Genomic DNA, 13,057 nt, shown 5'->3' on the forward strand with positions numbered 1-13,057 from the left:
AAGCAGTGGTATCAACGCAGAGTACTACACACGCGCCGCGCGCGCACGCACGCACGCACGCACGCAACGCACGCACGCACGCACGCACGCACGCACGCACGCACGCACGCACGCACGCACGCACGCACGCACGCACGCACGCACGCACGCACATATATAGATATAAAAAAAATATTTTTATGTATAAAATAACATGAAATAAATATACACGTACGGATAAAATATAAAATATTTATTTTGAATAGTATAAGTAATAATATGTAATAATAACACATATTATTATAATATTAATACATATAATGATAAATGTAATTTAAATAAATTTTAAATGAATAAATATTATGCCGACAATATTAAGTACAAGATGTTCAGTCTGTGCCATATAAAAGGTCAAAGCTTCCATCAATAATTAATAGTCCAATGAATATAGTATAATCAACAATTATTTTTATATAAAATTGTATATTTGAATATATAAAAATAATTGTTAATTTACTATATATTCATTGGACTATTAATTATTGATGGAAGCTTTAGCTTTTAACATATATGGCACAGACTGAACATCTTGTACTTAATATATTGTCTGCATAATATTTATTCATTCTTATTTATAAAATATAAAATATATAAGTATATATATATATATATATAATATACACACACACACACACACACACAGCTGCTATATAGATTTATTACTGGATTAATTTATTTACAGAATTATTTTGCATTTATATACAATGTCCCAAGTAGCGAGAGCGCGAGAGAGAGAGAGAGAGAGAGAGAGAGAGAGAGAGAGAGAGAAGAGAGAGAGAGAGAGAGAGAGAGAGAGAGAGAGAGAGAGAGAGAGAGAGAGAGAGAGAGATTTTCATTAATATTTCATTAATATTTTATTTATGAAATATTAAATTTTTAATAAACTTTAAATAAAAATAATGAATGTTTTTTTAATTAATAAAAAGGGACTTCTCATTATTTTAACATTTTTAAAATATCTTTGAAAATGAGTTTTAAATATTTTTTATACATTCTTGTGCTACTTGGGATGTGTGTAGTTGTAAAATAATAATATTTTCAATATTTAAAAATTTTTAAGTTTGTCGCCTTTACAAAGAAAATATTTTTTAATAATTTTTGTATATGCCAATGTATTATAAAATAATTGATATTGATAAATTTGAACTCAAATTTTCTGGGTGACAGGCTGAAAATTATTCTTTCATTGAGCCATCATACATTACTCCTAAAAGTTCTTTCACGTTATAAGTATTTATGGAGTAGAGATTATACAATAACATCAATAATCGAAAAGAAATAAAGATTCAACATATTCGCCAATCTATAATTGCTACAGGATAATGAAACAAAAGACTCTCCTATTATTTCTCTATCGCGCTGACGATACATGAAAAATTTCGATGAAAAGTATAAGTGAAAAAGCAATAAATTGCCAAGCCTAATAAGCGCCCGTGTCTTACATGCTGTGTATTACTTCACGCTACGAATTATTATTTTATTATTATTATATATCATTGTACAATTTGGAAACATATAAATTTTTAATACTATTTGTATATATATATGCACATATATGCATAAAAAAGCATATATAAAATTAACAACAAACGGGTGTTTAGTCTTGCTACGTTACTGCCTTCTGCTACAGAAGGCCAGAAAGCATTTTCAGGCCGTATCTCGCGTATAGCATGGTCACGTGATCAGCACGGTAGAGGAACAAGGATGACGTGATTATCGATCCTTGTCTCTCTACCGTGCGTCCGCGTGAGCAATGCAATAGTGTGTGTACGTGTACATACATACACCACTATATAGAACCTGGGAGTTCGTTTCTCAGCGTTGGCAACATTGAAACCGGAGTTTCGCGTTGTCACCGCGCGAGGTCTCCAACATCAATTCGGAGTAGAGTCCCTATAATAAGAGTCTTGACACCGTCGCTGTAGCTGCCATGTCTGGGTCGAAACCGGAAATTCACAGTTACAAAGCGCGAAACATTCAAATACTATAAAAACAAATGCAAACCAAATTTTTTTTAATGGCTTAGTAATGATTTTTTTAGTATAAATATTTTGTAATAAACTTTTTTTGCAAAAAACAATTTTGAAAAAAGAGAATTTATTGCAGTTGAAATAGAATAATTCAGTATGATTATAAGAAAAAATCTTAGTCATGAAGATAAAATCATAAAGTTATACATAAGCACATCAAAAGCAAAATGAAAACAATTCAAAAATTATCGTTCTTTAATTCATCATTAGTATATACATACAAATTCTAGTTGCAATATATGCAAAATTTAATTGAAAAAAATATATATGTATGTGGTGCGAAGAGCTACAAGACCTTCCCAGTAAACACTGTTTGTTACAATAATATAACATGGTAGTAACAAGTAATATAACATAAGTTACTTATATGATATAAAACAGAAATATATCATGTGTTGCAATGTAATATTACAATGTTACTTATATGATATAAAACAGAAATATATCATATGTATTACAATGTAATATTACAATGGTTACTGTATTAAATATTAATGCAATTTAACATTATTATATTAATGTTATATAAATTTATATATATATATATATATATATATTACATAATTAGATTATAAAATATTGTTAGGACTTATAATATTAGTTTTTTTTTATTAATACGAAAATTTTATATTGCAATAATTTATAAAAATATTTAAAAAAATTTCTGTTAAACTAGAAAAAAAGAAAGAGATATAATTAGAAAAATAAAGAACGGATTTTTAATTAAAGCTTTTATTAAAGTTTTTTTCATATTTTTAGGTAACATTCTAAAGTTATAAAATACATTTGTGTATACATATATTATAAGATACATTAATTATTATTATAATACCAATATATACACACATTTATATACAATACATATACATTATTTATACAATATATACAATATATACATTTATACAATATATACAATATATACATTTATACAATATATACAATATATACATTTATACAATATATACAATATATACATTTATACAATATATACAATATATACAATTATACAATATATACAATATATACATTTATACAATATATACATACATATACAGAGTGTACGCATACATTTATACATATATAATACATTTTATAATACATTACTCGCTATAATCCATAGACATTATTAAAATACAATATTATATATATACATTTGTATATATGTATATTATAATATAATGTATTATAATAATATATATGTATGTATTTATATATTTTTTATCATTACTGTATATTTAACAATATATATTATTTAATTAGCGACTTTTCAACGCATGTTATTTAATTTATTTAATTTAATTTGCCTTTAATACATCATAGATATAATTTTATTTATAATTAAATAATTATAATCTATGATGTATTAAAGGTAATATTATATATTTACCTGAATTAAAAATTGATAATTTTAAACATTTTGTTTGTACTTTTTCAGCTGAAACAGTAATAATAGTTTCAGAAGTGGAAGAATTATCGATTACAACTATATTTAAATTTTGAGAATCACAAGGTTTTAAAAAAAGAGAATGAGTATTACTAATTTTATGACCGCAAAGATATACGTTTTCATTTTTTAACACAAATTTGTTTATTAGAATAATTTTATTATCTGATAATATTACGCAATTATTTGGTTCTTTCGATGAAATAATAAATTTTTCGTATTCTACCTTAGAAACTTTAAGTAAATTTTTATAATGTACAATAGGATATGATTTCTTAAATACTTTTCTTAAAGGAAGTGCATTTTCTTCTTCTAATCGATTTACAAGTTGTTCTAAAGGTTTCGGTGAATTTTTAATTTTTTGTCGTAAAGTTTTTAAGTAATTTTCAAATGGAAAGCAACTAAATTTGTCAAGACAACCGAATTTTTTAACTTCATTACTTAGATGTACCAAATTATGAACATTATATGCCATATTCTCTAGACCATATAATTCAGAAAAATGTGATACAAAATAAAGTAGTAAATTATGAGCATAATCATTCATTGATAAACATAATTCTGAATGACATAAAATTCTTATTGCAATACTAAATGTTAAAAAATGTGTATAATAATCATTAGACAAAACATTCTTTAAAAGTACTGGTTCAAGATATAGTAAAAACTGCCGAAATTCAGTTGCTTTCCATCTTCCACAATCTTCCAAACTTCGTGGTAACCGTGCAAATTCGTATGGTATTGAACCTCTTGTATCCAATAACATTTTAGAAACGATTTTTTGTTCATTTACTCTTAAACGAATATTTTTTGGACCTTTTAACCAAATATTTAAAAGTCGTTTCATAACACCTAAACAAACTAAATGCATATAATCCAAAGCTATTTGAGAAACCATACCTATGTGTAACTGCTCTAAAACAGATGTATCTGTATGATGTTCAATTTGTTGTTTATTGCGAAATGATTCATCGGTTCTGAGAGTACTATTCCATTTGGGAAAAATTACATAATTTTTCCATTCTCCTTCTTGAATACACTTACTACATCCAAAATAACCCGAATGATTTTTTGTATATGTAATAAAAGCTCTGGCAGGAGCATCGCAAATAATGGCTTGAATTACAATTTTACAGTTTGTACTATTAAAATCAATGCCATTTTTTTGGATATTGATCATTTCATTAACAAATTCTTTAAGGTATATATTTGCATTAATCGGTTTTGAAAGACCATAATGCATACCAATAACGACAGGATTAGTATAAATTGGCTTACATATTAATATTAAAATAGGCCAAAACTGAGACCCTGAACTTTTAGATATTGAAATACCGTCACAATTTATTTGTATTTCAATTTTGTTTGGACATGTTTCAAAATATTTTGCTAATAATTGTTTAATGCCATTTTCAACACCAAAATGGATATAAAATCCATTATTAATACTTTTAATATTTTGTGTAACTGCTTTTGGAGTTTTCATTAAAGTTCGTGCATCGCGAGGCAATTCATCTTTATGGCCATGAATATGAAGAAGTTCTAATAAAGAATTGAGCGCTGTACGAGATATATTTTCTTGTATAACCCATGACCTCAAATCAACTAAAATTCTTTTTTGTATTGGCAACTTTTCACTAATCGAAATATCAGAATTAACATTAATATTTACATTATGTACATTAAAATTAGTGTGAACGATATCTTTATCAATAATATGATTATTTAAGCTAACATTTAAACTATGAGGTACATCAAATGTAGTAATCATATTATCAATTTTATTTTCATTCTCTATATTATTATAATTTGAAACATGTTCAACTGTAAATGTTTCAATTTTATTACTATCTCTATTATGATTTTTGAAAACTGTAGTATCAGTTTCAGAAGTTTCAGAAATAAGTAATTGATTAACTCTGCGTTTTGATAAGTAACGTATATCTTTCGGCATTTTGAAACTATACTACACGTGAAACTATACTATACGCGATTAATAGATTAAGACAATATCATCAAGAGATTATTTAAATGGTGAGGAGAGTCTGCCTTCAAACAATGAAGATTCTTTATCGATGGTATCAAGGCATCAATATCATCGCAAGGTTAGTTGAGTGACGAAGAGGCTTTAAATCATCTTCTACAAAAATTTATTCAGTTGCACTAGTCTAAAAATAAAGAACAATTATTTATAACTTAAAGAATACATATATTACAGAAGAAAATTATCTACAATAGTTGGAAAAAAATAATTTACCTGTTACATGGATTGCCGCATAAACAATCTCTTCTTGCATAATTGAGGACTATGTATTCTCAATATCTTCTTGTCTAATTGATGATTGTGTATTCTCAATATATTCTTGCCTAATTGAGGGCTGTGTATTCTCTATCTCTTCTTGAGTAATTGAAAACTGTGACAAACATTCTAAAATTTTAATATAAGAATTATATGTATATCGCACATAAAATACTTATCAAGTTCATTAAATTACATTTATTATTTATTTTTCTTTTTTCTAATATTTTAAATTTAATACCTTCTTTATTATGTTTACTAAGGTGATAGTGTTAATGTTGAGTGGATATAATGGATCTTCTTCGGATTCACTTTCTGAATAATATATATATATATATATATATATATATATATATACAATATATATATGTATATATGCATCTATACATGTATGTATACATGTAAAATATATATATATATATATATATATATATACTATATATATAGGAAGAATAGATATATAAAAATATATATATACCAGGTGTTTAAAATAAGCGTTACAAATTTTTATCTCTAAAAATATTATTTCTAGAAAAAAATGTTTTAAATAAAAGTTTCAGTATCTCAAAAGGGGCATAAGTTGATGTTATAGAAATATTTGTAGGAGGCAGTTTTCAAGCTTATTTTTATCAATTTGATTATTTTATATGGAATTATTCTAAGCGTTTATGTACATAGATTCCTTGTAACATTCTGGATAAAAAATTATAAGGAAAAGTAGTCAATAATTGAACAGTTTACGAGCGACATTTTACATAATCTAACATATTTTTTATATAAAGTACAAAATATCTCGTAAAATATTTACTTTTTAATAATCTTATTTTAATACTTTTAAGCATAGAATAATTAGACGAATCAATTGGTATAAAGAAAACACGTAGTTTACGAAAAAATATATAGCTCTATATGTTGCAAATTGTATATTTTTTCTCAAAAATAACTATGTTTTTTTATACCAATTGATTAGTCTAATTATTCTATACATAAAAGTGGTAAGATTATCGAAAACTAAATATTTTACGAGATATTTTGTATTTTATATCAAAATATGTCAGATTATGTAAAATATCTCGTAAACTGTTCAATTATTGTCTATTTTACTCTTATAATTTTTTATGCAGAATGTTACAAGGAATTTATTTACATAAACACTTAGAATAATTCCATATAAAGAAATCAAGTTGACCATGAAAATTGCCTCCTACAAACATTCCTGTAACATCAACTTATATCCTTGAAAAACGGGAACTTTTATTTAAAGCATTTTTTTTAAGAAATAATACTTTTAGAGATAAAAATTTGTAACGTTTTATTTAGAACATCCGGAATATATATATACACATGTATATGATAAATATATTATATTGATATTACATGTAACTTTCTATAAGTTACAATGTATGCAGTACACACTTTGCTTATTTTTCTCTAATCAATATAATTGAGAAAATAGAAAATATAACAACCAGCTCACGAATAGATCGCCTCTGGAATAAAATATTTTTAAAACGATAAAATATACAATATAATAGAATATTATATTATATAATATTTTTTTAAATATCGAGGATAGAATGGGCCCCTCCATCGCCCATTCCCGTGAGAACGCAACCACATTATATGTATTTTTTTTTCGTCTCTCCGATTAATTGCAAACAAGACATTTGCATTGAGGCGTCTAATGCAACGATATTTATTGGAATATAATAAAGTTCTGATATAATGGTAAATTTTTATTATTTAGGAAAAGGCGACAATTTATTTTCTGCTACAATTTGAAGAAAATGTTGCCTCATATATTTAACATTATGAGAATATGTCTCATTACAAGGATTTCCTCCTAAAGCTATAGTTGTAGCAAATGCTGCAGCAAAGATTCCACAACATATACCATCAGGTTGTGTTTGAACCTTTTCAAATATTATATTTTTTTTATTTATTTGAGGATAACGGTGATGAACGTAATTTTTTTCTTTAGGCACCAATTTATCGTATGTACAGCCGGGTAGACTATCGTACACTCGAAGCTTGGTGCCATCAAAAGAAATACATCGCCAGTGATCACTGCAATTTCCTTCAATAATTTGTAAGCTTTTGTCGCTACGACTTGCTTCAATTATATGAGGATATTCCAAATATAACACACTTTGTGTTTCAAAACAAGAATTATCTCTTATGACGCGCAAAAATCGATCCAATGATTCATCATTTATTTTACTATGTAAAGGTAATACATTATCCTTTACTAAATAAAAAGGAGCTACCGAATTATCTAGAAATTCTTTTTGTTTTGCCATATCGTGTTCAATTAGCTCTTCTGTATTTTTCGAGTAACTAACTACGGTGCAATCATCATCTTGTTCTGCATTCAAAGCAGTAATAGTTGCTTCCATCGATAACATATTTGATTTGATACATTTATTTTCTTTGGCAATGTTTTCGTCTTCTACATTACACTGTCGAAGACTTGTTCGGTTAATTCTTTTTTTGGCTGCTTTTTCTTGAGCTTCTATTATATAGCTTGGATTTCTAATTGGCATATGTCTATTATGCCGACTATCTAAGATTTCCGGAAGCATGCAATCGTAATAGAAACGTGTTAAAAAGGGCAGCATTTGATTACTCCAAAATACATTGTCTTTATTAACACGTACTATTTTCAAGCTGTTTGGCGTCCACACAGCGAAAATACAATAATCTCACTGCGTTATATTTAACTGGCCTTGAATTTGATAGAAAAATCGGTGGTTTCGATTCATATTATCTGGATTTTTCTTATCAAAGTTGCCTTTCAGTTGAGGCAATGTCTTTATGGCCTCTTCCGCTGTTAAATGCTCAGCTGATAGAGGACATTTTATTTCTACCAGACCATCTTCATCTATGAGTCCGTCAGGAGAAGCACCCAAGCATGGATTTTTAATATCAATAAATAATCCGCAAGTTTTAATCTCCTTTTTCAATATTACAGCCAATTCTTTTCTCGCAATTTTTTCCATTTCGCGACCATATTTCATAGCCGCAGTATCGACAGAGGGAGGAAATATAATGTTCTTTACAGTCGCGGCGCAAGACGTTGTCGATCTCATGCGACATACGATTCCAAAATTAGATGCCGTCAACAATTCCTGTCTCAATGTATGCCACAAATCTGAATCACTTTGCTCTGTTGTATTATGTTCAATTTGTCTCCAATTTTTCCCATTTTCAAACAACTTTTCCAAATGATTTTGTCGAAGTTGTTCAAAAACATCGGGTGGAAGATCAGGTTTTTGTGATTGCGGACCGTAATGGCAATCTGTTCCTGATTCCCTTTTAAATTTCTTTTGCCTTCCATTTACTTCCCGAGATTCTCTAGTTCTTGCAACTTTTACTTGTCGTCGCTTTTCCAGAGTCTCGATAACAGGAGGAACATTTTTACCCATGCTATTATGTACTTCCGTGAGAACTTGTTGCGTATTAAATTACACAACTGCTCCCGCAATTCTAGCATTGTAGGAGCCCCGGTTACCAAAATTAATGCGCTTGCCACCAATTTCTTTGCAGATTATCGAATTGAACGACTCTGCAGGATTGTTGGTGAATTTTAACAACAAGCTGTCAGAATAAGTGCTTACATATATGATAGCATTCTCTACTTTTTGGTAAAGACCGTGCAACTTGAGAAACGGTACATAATTTTTCTTCGTTTCATCAAGGTCACATATACGACCGCGTTCCTTACATCGTTTATGTTCACCAAATATATGGCTAGGAATATTTAATATATCTTTTTGTAATTCTCTAGCCTTATAATGGTCAGATTGCTCTTGTTCTCTTCGTAAATCAATTGCTTCTATCACTTCTTTTCTCTTCTTCGAAATATTGTCTTTTACAACATTTCGTAGCTGAACGAAACCACGCTTTCTATGCGTTTTTTGTTGAGTTGTCTCTGCTACAGCCTTCAGCTTTGTGCATAGATTTCGAAGCAAATGATTGGTACATTCTATTTTTTTCACGGTTACCATATGTTCCCGATATGGTCTGCTATCAACGATGGTCTGATATACGCTGCTATCACCATCGGCAATAATCGTTCTATAAATTAATCCATGCATTTCTAGGCTATTTTTAAAGCCTTCTGCAATGGCGTCGCTCTCCATGCTTGTGGAGCTTGCGTTACGATTGAAATTTTTATAGCATTTATGATCTCTTGGTTCGATTCTGTTTCGTTCCGCTATATCACATATGGTGCAAAATTTATTGCGGACACCGACGAAGAGAATCTTTTTCGTGCGGTAACCAATTATAGCACCAACACCGGAAAGAGAATCGTAGGCGGTGCCGTACGATCTCTTCATCTAACTACCATCCGCTATAACAGTTATGTACGGAACACCGTTTATAACATTGTTCCTTTCGAGAGCGAGTTGCTTTTCAACTTTGCCATTTTCATATTTTCCATGGCTGTTTTCTCAAAATCATCGACTAACTTTTCTCGATTTTTAATATAAGTTTTATCGGACATACATGGAATATTTATGGCTGCACACAATTCTTCCAGCTGGGCATAGCCAATTCCCACTGTAATAGTTCCTGCTACAGCAGCCATATTAATGCCCAATGTTTTTGGCTCTTCGGGTTCTGACCAGAAATTAGCTGTAGTATTGCACATTTGGCACTTAAAGAAAAATTGCGTCTTTAACCCTTTGGAAAGAGTATACATGAGTTTTCAATCTCTAAAATGGCACTCTATTCCTTTCATATGATCATTAAATGTTGTTTGGATTTCATTCCACATATGAGAAATGTCGACAATGCGACGGCCTTCAGGCAAGTTTTCTTGTATACAACAACTGTATGGAAGGGCTTCGTTGTCAATAACAAGAGAATTGTTATCATCGCAATTATCGACAATGCGACGGTCTTCAAGCAAGTTTTCTTGTATACAAGAACTGATTAGAAGGGCTTCGTTGATAATAACAAGAGAATTGTTATCGCAATTATCATCGACAATGCGACGGCCTTCAGGCAAGTTTTCTTGTATACAAGAACTGTCTAGAAGGGCTTCGTTGACAATAACAAGAGAATTGTTATCATCGCAATTGTCATTTTGATAATACGTACCTTTATTTGACTCCAAGCATTGCATTACCTGGGTACTGATTTTCGAATCCATGTTGGGTGATCCCATTGATTTACAAAAATCGATGGATTCGTCGTCAGTACCCTTGGTAATCTTTATAATATTGGAGTTATTAGCTTCTTGGGCCTTCCCTAATTTCTTTAAAAATTGTCGCCTGCAAAGAAAAATAAATAGATTATTATATTATAAAATCTTATGCAAAGAAATAAAATGCCACATTTGTACATAAGTTCTAACAATTCTATTTAAAAAACGTCTCTGAAAAATAAGTGCAATCCTTTGTTTAAAAAATCTAAAATCGTAGATTTATAATAGAAATAATTATTATTAAAAATTTTTTTACAACAAATGCCATATTTTTCACTAAACCAAAGCGCACATGCAAACCGCATTTGGTATAAAATATTTTTTTAAACAACCAGCACACGAATATATCGTCTCTGAAATTATTTTTTAAAACAACCAGCACACGAATAGATCGCCTCTGGGATTATTTGTTACAACCAGCACACGAATAGATCGCCTCTGGAATTATTTTTTACAACCAGCACACGAATAGATCGCCTCTGGAATTATTTTTTACAACCAGCACACGAATAGATCGCCTCTGGAATTATTTGTTACAACCAGCACACGAATAGATCGCCTCTGGAATTATTTTTTACAACCAGCACACGAATAGATCGCCTCTGGGATTATTTTTTACAAACAGCACACGAATAGATCGCCTCTGGAATTATTTTTTACAACCAGTACACGAATAGATCGCCTCTGGAATTATTTGTTACAACCAGCACACGAATAGATCGCCTCTGGAATTATTTGTTACAACCAGCACACGAATAGATCGCCTCTGGAATTATTTTTTACAACCAGCACACGAATAGATCGCCTCTGGGATTATTTTTTACAACCAGCACACGAATAGATCGCCTCTGGAATTATTTTTTTCAACCAGCACACGAATAGATCGCCTCTGGCACTAACTACTACAATAAAATAACAATAATATTTAATTATAATAACAATTATAATTAAATATAAATAATTATAATTAAATATAAATAATTATAATTAAATATAAATAATTATAATAAAAATTATAACAATTATTAATTATATATAAAAAATAAACAAAGGATTGCATTTTTATCTGTCAGAGATTGTACTTGTATCACGATTATTTGTGTATGTGTATATGTTTGTGTATACATAGTGTACAAGAATAATGTAGAAACAAATATTGTGGCACAATATAATTATATAAATATAAATTTATATGTACGTAAGATGTCAAGTAATCCAAAAAGGTATTTTGTCGAAAAGTGCTCATTTTTCGCAAACAGGCAAATTAAATTAAATCTAATGTAAATTAAACTTGAATAACTTATTATTCAAAAGTTGGATTATAAAATTTTATTATCACTATCGTAACTATTATTGAAATGGTTAAAAATAAAGTCAATAATTGTATGTCACATCTTAGTTGGAATGCTTTTTATTTATCCACTTATGCGTTTGTACAGTATTTCAAAGTCTGAAAATTTATATTGTCGGAAATTTTCTACAAATGCATAACTAAAGAAAAAATATTGTTACAGCTAATATTTGACATATAATTATTTTTTAGTTTTTGCAGATTTTTTGTAATTCTTGTTGAAAATGAAAAATTATTTGAAAATTGCATTTTGACATATAATTTGTAAATATGAATAAATAATACTTAACATTTTACTTGAAAATAAATTTTTCGCCATCTTTTTGGATCATCTTGTATAAAAAATGTGTGTGTGTGTGTGTGTACATATATACATACAGTGTGTTAATAAATTAGACCGACAAACTTGGAAGGGAGAAAGACAACTTCAAAATAAACATTTTTTGTTAATAATTTCTCTATAACGTTTAGTTCTAAGATTATTAATGATATGAGATATGAGTTTGTGACTTCTGTTTGTCACTTTTGTATTAAAATTAATAAAGGAATTTTTGAGTATTTAATTTAATTGTAACAAATACAATTTAATTTTTCTAATTATATATTTGTTAATTGTTTAAGTTACAAACTCCTATTTCATTTAACATTAGTATCAAATAAAAAACGTAGAGAAAAATAGTAA

General features: G+C 28.6%; 1 pseudogene; it reads right to left on the bottom strand.

Annotated features, from left to right (window-relative positions):
• Positions 1–7,551: 7,551 nt before the first annotated feature.
• On the bottom strand, positions 7,552–10,592 carry LOC145939123 (uncharacterized; annotated as a pseudogene).
• Positions 10,593–13,057: the final 2,465 nt, after the last annotated feature.

The sequence above is a fragment of the Prenolepis imparis genome, unplaced genomic scaffold (genome assembly GCF_030444845.1).
Source record: "Prenolepis imparis isolate NDT839.2.m4 unplaced genomic scaffold, iyPreImpa1.0 SCAF_1, whole genome shotgun sequence".
In the NCBI taxonomy this organism is placed as follows: domain Eukaryota; kingdom Metazoa; phylum Arthropoda; class Insecta; order Hymenoptera; family Formicidae; genus Prenolepis; species Prenolepis imparis.